The sequence below is a fragment of the Puntigrus tetrazona genome, chromosome 18, assembly GCF_018831695.1.
Source record: "Puntigrus tetrazona isolate hp1 chromosome 18, ASM1883169v1, whole genome shotgun sequence".
NCBI lineage: Eukaryota > Metazoa > Chordata > Actinopteri > Cypriniformes > Cyprinidae > Puntigrus > Puntigrus tetrazona.
Genome location: NC_056716.1, coordinates 34721 through 45478, shown reverse-complemented (window position 1 = coordinate 45478; position 10758 = coordinate 34721).

Here is a 10758-nt window from a genome sequence, read left to right as displayed (position 1 = left end):
ACTTAGCAAATTGTTTTGTGAAAAATATGTCTCACATAAAAATATAATAATACAATTATGATTATACATTCAAAATGATGACATTGCTTGATATTTTTAGATATTCAAAAACAACTCAGGAATGAAAAGATCCCTGGTATAGGAGTTCTCCAATCATCAGTAGTTATGAGAGAAATAGACAAAATAAAATCATTTCCATGTGTTATCATACGTGTGGAATGTGCTGCAAGGTAATGGAGCACATCTGCCGGTGTTGTTTTTGAGCTAAACCAAGTGGACAGAAGAGTATCTGTTTTCAGTGTTTTGTGTGCAGCAGGTGGCTCTTCGGGCTGTGAAATCTTAGCTGGGTTTCTCAAGTATATGCTGTAGTATATACAATGTTGAATGTACTGTATATTTGCTCTGTATAAAAATTGACATATTATACTTTCTTACTTGTTTTACTTTTGGCCGATTGGTGCAGGCTCTTCTTTTTCTTTACCAGCTAGGGATATACTATTAAATATTTTAATCATCATTATGACGTCTGTAATCCATCTTGTATCATCCTGATAAAAGACACAAACAGAAAGCTATTGATTTATAAAAAATGTTAAGATGGTATTGTTACTGTTAGGGTTAGAATGCAACTTTGGTCATCTTCTTAGAATTTCAATGCTTTTATAAGTAAATGGTAATAACTAATTACATTTTATAGATCCATCAGACTAAAACGTACCACTTTTTAACAATATAAAAAACTATATATGCAAAACAAAGCACAGTGACAATACTTTTAGTTAAAAAAAAACAAAAAAAAACATAAGACATGTGACAAAATGACAAGTGTAAAATATTCCAATAAAATCTAGCATTTTTATTTTGCGTAAACTAGCCCTTAAGGAACAAACTATTCCTTTTAACCCCTTTTAACTATTCCTTTAAATCTCTATAAATATGTATATATATTTCCCAGAGGTAAAGATGAGATATGATGTTCATGTCCAGCTATTTTTCATAATCCACAAGTTACTTTTATGTTAAATAATGGTCTATCAAAACACAGATCTCACATTTTATGGGCATCTTCAGTGAGATCTTCTCCACTGGTGCATCAAACTCTTCTGATCTCAACAGCACTGAAGTTGAAGCTAGTTTTGAAATGACCTCCTTGGTAGATATAAGTGTAATTCTGTTTTGTTTTCCTCTTAACTCCTATGTGATTTGGCTTATAGTAACAAGAGCAGGGAATGAACTTGCAACAGAGTTCTTCAGCCTCAATCTTGCTGTCTATGAGCTCTTCGTATCCATGCAATCAGTCGTATCTCTTCTCAGTTATGATTGGGAAATCACCGGTCGTCCTCTGTTTCAGTGTCTGATCTGTGTTGAGCGTTACCTGGCAATCTACCAGATTTAATCCATTAAAATGTTTTGTTGGTATAAATGCACGCAGTTATACTATAAAATTGGACTTGAATTAAACCGGTTTGTTTAGATGGCATCATGTTGCTTCAAAAATTTATATTTGCATATAAAGAGTTCATTTGCATAACAGATAACTCATGTTTTAACTAATTTCAAAAATCAAGTTTTTCCATTGTGCATTCCAGTTAAATACAAATGTGCCTCTGTCACATAATAAACAAATGTTTTAGCGCCACTCTCTGGACATTTCATTTTGAAAATGCTGTGAAATTTGCAGTGAGGTACATAATTACAGGTAGCAGAAATTTATGTAGAGTTACGTATTTCCAATGTCCTGCTGTTCTTTACAAAAATCATTCACCTCCCACAAATTAATTGAATTTCCAGCATCATTTGCTTATTTTAACCCTTTCTAACAATGACTGTATTATTTTAAGATCCACCGAGGACAACTGAGGGACTTATTCACTGTGAGCTGCTATGTATATCGCCTGTTTTTTCAGTTTATTCATAATCAACTAAGAATTATGACATTCGCACTGGCTGTTATGTGATTCGTGATATTTGCATGTAATAAATAATATATCTAGCATTGCAGATTCTGGCATGTGAGCTGTACTGGACGACGTAAGAGGCAGAGATTGTTAATACTGAAATAGTGAAGAGCTGATATGATTCAGGTAAATTAAGTTTAAGTTTTTTGTGATGTCAACTTATTATGCTGCTGAAAGTAGAGTTATATCAGATTTTGTCACTATAGTTTGAAAAAAAAAAAGTTGAGAAAACTTAGTGGTTTTCACATACATGCCTTTGTGTATTTCCAGATGAATTCAGTAAGTGGGCATTTAAATGTTCTCAAACACACCATATCAAATTTAGACTTTCACACTCCTGGATGTATCTTCAGCCTCATTGTAGTACTTCCTGAAAACCTTTACATGATCTGGCTGATCGTCACAGGAGCTGGAAATGGAGTTACGGCAGAGTTCTTCAGCCTCAATCTGTCTGTTTGTGAGATTGTCCTCTGTCTGCAGTCTTTTTTGTTTCTAGTGAGCAGAGTTTGTCCATATCTCCAGTATTTTATGGCATTTCTATCAGGCTTTTCTACCACTGGCTGTCCTCTGTTTCAGTGCCTGATCTGTGTAGAGCGTTACCTGGCGGTGGTTCATCCTGTAACCTTTCTGAAGTACAAACCTCTCAGATACAGAGTGATCTGCTCTATTGTGTCCTGGATAGTTATCCTTTTGTCCTGTGTGCTTTTTTGTTTAGCTGTTATTCAGTTTGAGATGTATTTGTTTATGAGTTGGTTCTTGTTATTTTCTTATTTTTCTATTGTATCACTGATTGTTTAGATTACTGATTTTTATTTTGTTGATAGTGAAACCCTGAAGCAACAGATTAAGAGCTTGACGTCATTTTGGGGGTTTTGTGAAAACATTAACAAGGGACTCTAGGACCAGTACTTAGTTAGCAGTCAGTTAGCTAGCATTGCTGTAGATGATCGTTATTGTTTAATAATATGTATTAATAATAATAAATGCTGAATCGTGTTCATCAGAGAGCTGTATAATGATGCAAAAATTACAATGATAGATATTTAAGCTTATGTGAAATTATTTTAGAACATGTTAATCCATTCAGTCCTGTTTCTGATGTTAGCTGTTACCAAAGTAACTGCAGTTTGGCTTGTGACTGGTGTTTAAATTTATATTTCATTTCCTTTAGTAACAGCTCATTTCAGGACTTTTTTGTGACAAAATGTTATTATGAAAAGGTATCTTTATTCATGTTATTCAACAGCACATTGACAATTAAGATAACATTTGTTAAGAAAATGCATTTGTAGCTATTGAAATTAGCATTACCTAGGATTAATCATTACTGTAGAAGTATTGTTCATTAGTTAATACCCGTGTACTTAAGTGCTGCCCATATTATGTCATTTAATCTATAAAATAAATGATACGAGGAAAACAAAATAAACTACATTTTCAGCAGCTGGATGTAATGGATTACTTCAGTCAAATGACTCAATAGCAGTGATTGTGTAATCATGCAAATGTAAAAAATTATCATAATAATATAAATGATAATCCAACCACAAACCTCAAGCACGGCTCCCTATAAAACAACTAAATAAATAAAGATATTAAAATGTCAATAACCACAGCACAAATTGGTAATGCAAAACTGGTAATGCATTTGTGTGCTTCAGTTCACACCGACGATATAAGACAGACCAGTGCTTATGACTGTTTTGAGTAAATGATATAAATGTGGGACAGATCAAGGGCGTATGTTCCTGCTCATTTTAAAACCAGCCATAATACCACATTATTTTAATTACCCAGAACGTTCTAAAAGAGGCCCCCAAGGTTCGATTACCCATGCAAAGTGTCTCATTTGTGTTCTGCCACAATGTTGCATGTTCTGATTTATATATTTAAATGTGTTTTGTATTGCCTGTGCATTAAATAACCCACATACATTTTCTGTGGCATGAATGTGTTCGGCCTGATTTCTGAAGTTAAGCACCATTTCCTTTAAAATGTACTTTTTCCTATTATTGTTTGCATAGCTTATGTACTGTGTGATGTTGAGAATATAAAATCACGCACAAGTATGTTTGACAGCATTGAGACTGAACATTCACTCTTCAGGTGACAATTTAACTCTTTTCGATTCTAATCTACTACTGTGCTGTTGTTATCGCGCTATTGTTATCAGTCATGTTATAGGGGTTATGAGGAGTTATCGAACAGAAAGGGTCTGAGTTCTGTTTTTGACTTTGGAAGAGAAGTAAAGTTTTGTTTTATTTACTAGAATTACATCCTAATCTACAAGGATTGTATATTAAAATGCTGTGAGCATGCATTTTAACCTCACATTTGACCTTCTGGTTGTGATTTGTAACTGATGTCCTGTTAGTGAAGTCTGACCATAACCTGTTTGGTATTTGCACTTCCCTCTTTAGATGCACTTCCCTCAGTATGCAGTATTTGTTATATTTATTTGTTGGTTTGGAGTGAGAAGAAGAGGATGACATGAGTAACCCTGCAGTGAACTTCACCACACAAGAAGCATCCGCCAACCTCACATCATCTAAATTTAATGAAATTGGCATCCTAGAATTGTATGGTTTGGGCTTTAATTTCATGATTGGTTTTCCTACAAACACTTATGTGATCTGGCTTATCACCACGGGAAGAGGAGCTGGAGTTCCATCAGAGTTCTTTGTCCTCAATCTTTCTGTTTGTGGGCTCTTTTTCTCTGTGAACTCTATGTTTTGCTTTTTAACAAAATGGTTGCTGTTTCCAAGTCTAGTAGTATCATCTCAGTTTTTTTTGGGATTTGTCATCACCGGTTCTCCATTGTTTCAGTTACTGATGTGTGTGGAGCGTTACCTGGCGGTGGTTCATCCTGTTACCTTTTTGAAGTACAAACCTCTCAGATATAGAGTGATCTGCTGCTCTGTGGCCTGGATCATTATACTTGGATCCTGTTTAATCTGTATGTTTAGTTTTCTTCTGTCTGCCGTTCTTATGTATGTGTGGTTCCTCTCGCTGCAATTTCTGCTCTTGCTCTCTGTTCAGATGTTCTGCTGTGTGGCTGTTCTCAGAGCTCTGAAGCAGTCAGGACCAGGAGAGAGAGGGAAAGAGAAAAGAGAGGAAAACAACACAAAAAGAAGAGCATTTTATCTCATTCTAATAACTACCGTGAATACGGTTATCATATATGTTCCATTTACTGTAACTGGACTGTTAGCTGCTTTGACAGGGCAGCCTTCTGATATTCTCTGGTCATTTAGTTTTATTTGTTTTACACTGGCCAATTTTGTGCCAACAATTCTTTTCTGCTCCGACTTGGAAATCACTTCTGCCTCCGCATCTGTAACATGTAAAGTTAATTATTTTTTTCATCATGATGCAATTCATGGATAATAAAATAGATTTTTTTTTTCAGGACATTTGAGCACTGTTATGTCAGTAACCCCAACTTGTAATAAATTTGTTTACTGGTGTAGGAGAAAAACAAGCTCTCTTGTTTCTTATTGGCTAAATTTGGCTAATTTGGCTGAAGAATCTCAAGCTTCAATTCACATTGACTAAATTATGAAATTTTAAAAGGATGCATTGAAGACTGACCAGCATTTTTGACTCTTCAAATAATTGAGCTGATAAAATTTAGATCAAGGCTGTAGATTTAAGTATTTAAAAACAAATGTTTTAAGGGGTGTGCAATAAAGATATCTTATTGAGTGTGTTCGGACTAAACAAAAAGACCTCTGTCCCTTTATGTAGTTTTAATATAGCAAATATGCCTTGTACAGTTCATAACATTGTCAAAGCTAGTGATGATTCATTTTCAGTAAGGCAGTTGTTTTGAATGTATACACTAAAATGATTTCTTTACTGAACCTCTTTGCAGGTTATTAAAAAAATAGTGGGTTTTGCTATTTACCAAACGTTTATTGCATTAATTTTTTTCAAAAATATAAAAAAAATGCATAGTAATAGTTCAATTTTGAATAGTTTAATTTACAGCATATTATATTGTATGCATAATTATTAGGTTTTTGCACAAAATCATTATTACCTTACATATTTACAGTCAGCAAATACAAACTAACTTAATTCATTTTCAAATTAATTATATTGCTTTTTTTTCTGAAATATGCAGTCCCACTTAAGTAATTAAGTCATTTAATTTGTACTTACACATACCCTTAAGTAAGTTGTTACATGCGTGTAGTTACACAAACATTACAGCTGTGGTTATACAATATGTACACATCTAGTTACTATGTAATTACACAGGTATTATGGACAACATAAAGTGGGATTAACTCTCTTATAGGATTTGCATATGGTTTTAATAAAACGTCTCGGTTACGTATGTAACCCTCGTTCCCTGAAGAAGGAACGGAGGCGTCACGTCGGATGACCGACGAATTGGGATCTCGCCGAGAGACCAATCTACTTCGAGTGTATCTAAACGAGCCAATTGAAGATTGGCATGCGCTTAATCGCATCCAGCCGCCGATGATCACAGCGTGTATAAATAAGCAGCGGGTGCAGCGCATATTCAGAGTTTTCGCTGAGGAGCCGAGCTAGTGACCCGGCCCCTTCAGCAGAGGTGCAGCACCGTGGCGACGGGACGTGACGTCTCCGTTCCCTTCTTCAGGGAACGAGGGTTACATACGTAACCGAGACGTTCCCTTTCAGTCGGTCACTCCGAGTCACGCCGGATGACCGATTTAATTGGGATCCCTACCAAAACGCCATGGACGCTGCCTCTTCCAGTGTCCTGTGGGAGCCCACAAGCCCCCTCAGTCTATCGGGCGTAGGCCGGGCTCAACCACAAGAAGCCAGCTACTTTTGTAACACTACCCATTCGTAAGACTGGAACACTGGGAAACGTCCACGTTCTAGTGAACAGGGACGTGCGGAAGTCCAGCCTTCCCGTAGGAGGTCTCGGAACGAATACGCATATGGACAGTATTTCAGTTTGCATATGGAAAATTGGAGGTGATTGAACCCTCTTAGACGGGCAGAAGGTCTGCCGGGAAACACAGGGCTCTAAGGCTATGCCGTGAAATACACACATAAAGTCCTCTTGGGGTACTTTACATGGCTCCCAGCCCTCACGGATTCATCGAGAGGGCCTGGCGCCGGGCAGCTCCGCAACATCTGGCTGCCGAGGAAATGGAGGAGCTCGACAGGGTCTACTGTATGGGACGCTCTGGAGCGGTTAACAAGCCGACCGAAACCGGCCCTCTCAGTGCTTCTACCCGTTTGAGGTGAGAACACAGGAGGATACCGGTTCCACACGTAGGCTATAGAATCTAGCAATCGTGTTCGGGGTCGCCCAGCCCGCAGCTCTACAAATCTGTCAGCGAGGTGCCACAGGCCACCGCCCAGGACGATGCAACACTTGCTGAGTGTGCCCGCAACCTGAGGGGGGGGCAGGGCATACCCTGTGCTTGGTAGGCTAGGGTAATGGCGTCCACTATCCAGTGAGCCATCCTCTGCTTGGAGGCAGCACTCCCCTTCTGCCGGCCTCTGTGACAAACGAGAGCTGGACTGAGGTCCTGAAGCTTTGTGTCCGGTCAACGTAGCATCTTAGTGCTCGGACGGGACAAGCAACGTCAGGGCTGGGTCTGCCTCCTCCAGGGGCAGCGCTTGAAGGTTCACCACCTGGTCTCTGAAGGTGGTAGTGGGAACCTTGGGCACGTAGCTGGGCCGTGGCCTCAGTGTTACCTGGGAATCCGCGAGCCCAAACTGCAGAGCACGAATCGTCGATCGAAAAAGCCTGCAGGTCCCCTACCCTCTTGATGGAGGCCAATGCGAGCAGAGCAACGTCTTCATAGATAAAAGAACTTTAGCACAACTGCTGGCAAGGGTCCAAGCGGAGCCTACTGCAGTGCTGTCAGCACTACAGACAGGTCCCAAGAGGGTACTGTTGGGGGCCGTGGAGGATTCAACCTCCTGGCTTCCCTCAGGAACCTGATAATCAGGCCATGCTTACCCCCAAACCTCCCATCTATGGGGTCATGATTTGCAGCGATTGCAGCCACGTAGACTTTAAGGGTGGAGGGAGACAGCCTTCTCTTCAACCCTTGCTGCAAGAAGATAAGCACGACTGATAGGGCAATTCCGGTCTTCACCTGAGAAGAACACCACTCGACGAACAGGCTCTACTTCAAGGCATAGGCCTGTCTCGTGGACGGCGCTTTAGCCAAAGAAATGGTGTCAACTACCCCTTGAGGTAGGTCACCTAGAGCCTCCACATCCCATCCAGGGACCAGACATGGAGTTTCCAGAGGTATCGACGCGGGTGCCTGGGGTGCCCGTCTCTGAGTCAGAAGATCCTTCCTCAGAGGATCGCCAAGGAGGGCTGTCGCGAGGAGCACAAGTTCTGGGAACCAAGTCTTCACCAGTAGGGTGCTACTAGCAAGACCTGCTCCTTGTCCTCCCTGACCTTGCACAGTGTCTGTGCAAGAAGGCTCACTGGGGAAATACATACTTGCAAAGGCCCCCGCAGCCAGCTGTGTGCCAGTGGGCAATGGGAATTCTCTGGAGAGGCAAACAGGTCTACCTGAGTGGCTCGGAAATGTTCCCAAATCAGCTGATCCGCACGGGGATGGAGTCTCCATTCTCCGGGTGGTGCAGCTCGCGACAGCCTGTCGGCTGCCTGGTTGCACACTCCTGGAATGTGAATGGCGAAGCGACCTCAGAACTTCCGACTCCATAGGAGGAGGAGGTGGTGGGCTAGTTGCGACATACGACGGGAGCGTAGACCACCTTGTTGGTTGATGTACGCAACGGTCAGTATGTTGTCTGTGCGGACTAGTACATGCTGGCCTCAAAGGCAGTTCTTGAGACTGCCTAGGACGAGATGTACTGCCAGCAACTTTAGGCAGTTGATGTGCCATTGCAGTTGAGGGCCCGTCCAAACCCCTGACACTGCATGCCCGTTGTGCGTGGCCCCTCAGCCGGCGGTGGTGGAGGCATCCGTGAAACCACAGCATACCTGGAGACCTGCTCCAGGGGCACTCCGGCCGAAGGAGCGAGAGGTCTGACCACGGGTGAAGGTTTGGCGGCAGGCGGTGTTATTTGAACCCGGTGAGTGCCACTTTGCCACGCCCACCTCAGGACTCGATCGTGTAGCCAATGTTGAAGCGGTCTCATATGGAGTAGTCCCAGCGGCATCACTGTGGCCGCGGCTGCCATATGCCCCAGGAGCCTCTGAAAATATTTCAGTGGGACCGCCGTCCTGCTCTTGAACATATTCAAGCAGTTCAACACCGAATTGGCACGCTCCTCTGTGAGGTGTGCCATCTGATCGATCGAATCCAGCTCCATCCCAAGAAAAGAGATCCTCTGCGTTGGACAGAGTTTGCTCTTCTCCTGGTTGACCTGAAACCCCAACTGGCTGAGGTGCTGTAGCACCAGATCCCCGTGTTCGCACAACTGAGCCCGGGACTGAGCTAGAATGAGCCAGTCATCCAGTTGGTTGAGAATGCGAACGCCTTACTCTCAGTGGAGCAAGGGCTGCCTCCGCGACTTGCATGCAAAGACGTGGCGACAGGAGAGCCTGAAGGGTAGGACTTGTACTGATATGCTCGACCTTCAACGCGAACCTCAGGAATGGCCTGTGGCGCGGAAGAATCGACACATGAAAGCACGTGTCCTTCAGGTCGATCGCTGCAACCAATCCTGGGGACGGACGCACTGAATAGGCGTTTCTGTCAACATCCTGAACGGGAGTGCTCGATTCAGGACTCGCAGATCCAAGATTGGTCGTAACCCACCGCCTTTCTCGGGCACTATGAAGTATGGGCTGTAAGCCCCGACCTCATATCGGCTGGAGGAACCGGCTTTATCGTGCCTTCACTAGAAGGACAGCAATCTCCGCCCACAAGACAGGGGCACGTGCATTGTTCACTGACGTATATCAGATCCCACTGAACTTGGGGGCGCCGGACGAACTGAATCATATAGCCGAGTCGAAGGATTCGCAGGAGCCACCGGGATAGCCTGGGAAGATTCAACCAGGCATCCAGAGACCGAACTAGCGGCTCGAGCGGAACCACCAACGTGCAGGCGATGGGGCAGCGAGGGGGAGTGCAGGGACCCGGCTCGGGCGTCTCGTGGCCGGTCCGAAGCGGGGTCTGAGTGTGTGCAACTCTTACCTGCATCCCCGCAGAAGTGAGGCGGGTAGGCCGTTGGTTCGTCCTCCCAGTCTTCCCACTGCTGCATATTAGCCCAGAGACAGAGAAACCGCCCTTGTCGAGGTTTTAGGTAGCGGCAACATTCTCTGCCCGGCAGAGCAGCTTCCTCCATCCCGGATCTGAGGGCCTCTTGCACCTGCGCTTTCCTCCAGGTTTGGCAGGAGCCTGGACAGGCTGGGTGGCTGCCCTGCTGCCAGCTCCATGGTGCTGCCTAGATGGGGGCTGCTGCGTTGGCTGCGGGAGGCGGGGCGGCAGCAGGGGGCACCTCGGCGACAAGCTGGCTGAGGCGGGCCGTCGGCGGCTGGGTGAAGGCAGCAGCTGCACGCCGAGGCAGGATGTTTCTTACCTCAGTCTGCTTCTGGGCAGCGGAGAACTGCTGGGCAAAGTTCTCACCGCGTCGCCGAAGAGGCCGGTCTGGGACATGGGGGCATTCAAAGAACGTGTCCTGTCTACCTCGCGCATGTCGACCAGACACAGCCACAGATGGTGTTTCTGGACCACCGAGTGGCCATCGCACAACCCAGAGACCGCGCATTGACCGATGCCTCTGCCGCCGTGGCGCGAGGTCCATCACGATACAGAGTTCTTTCAGAACTTCCGGTCATGACCACCCCTGTGCA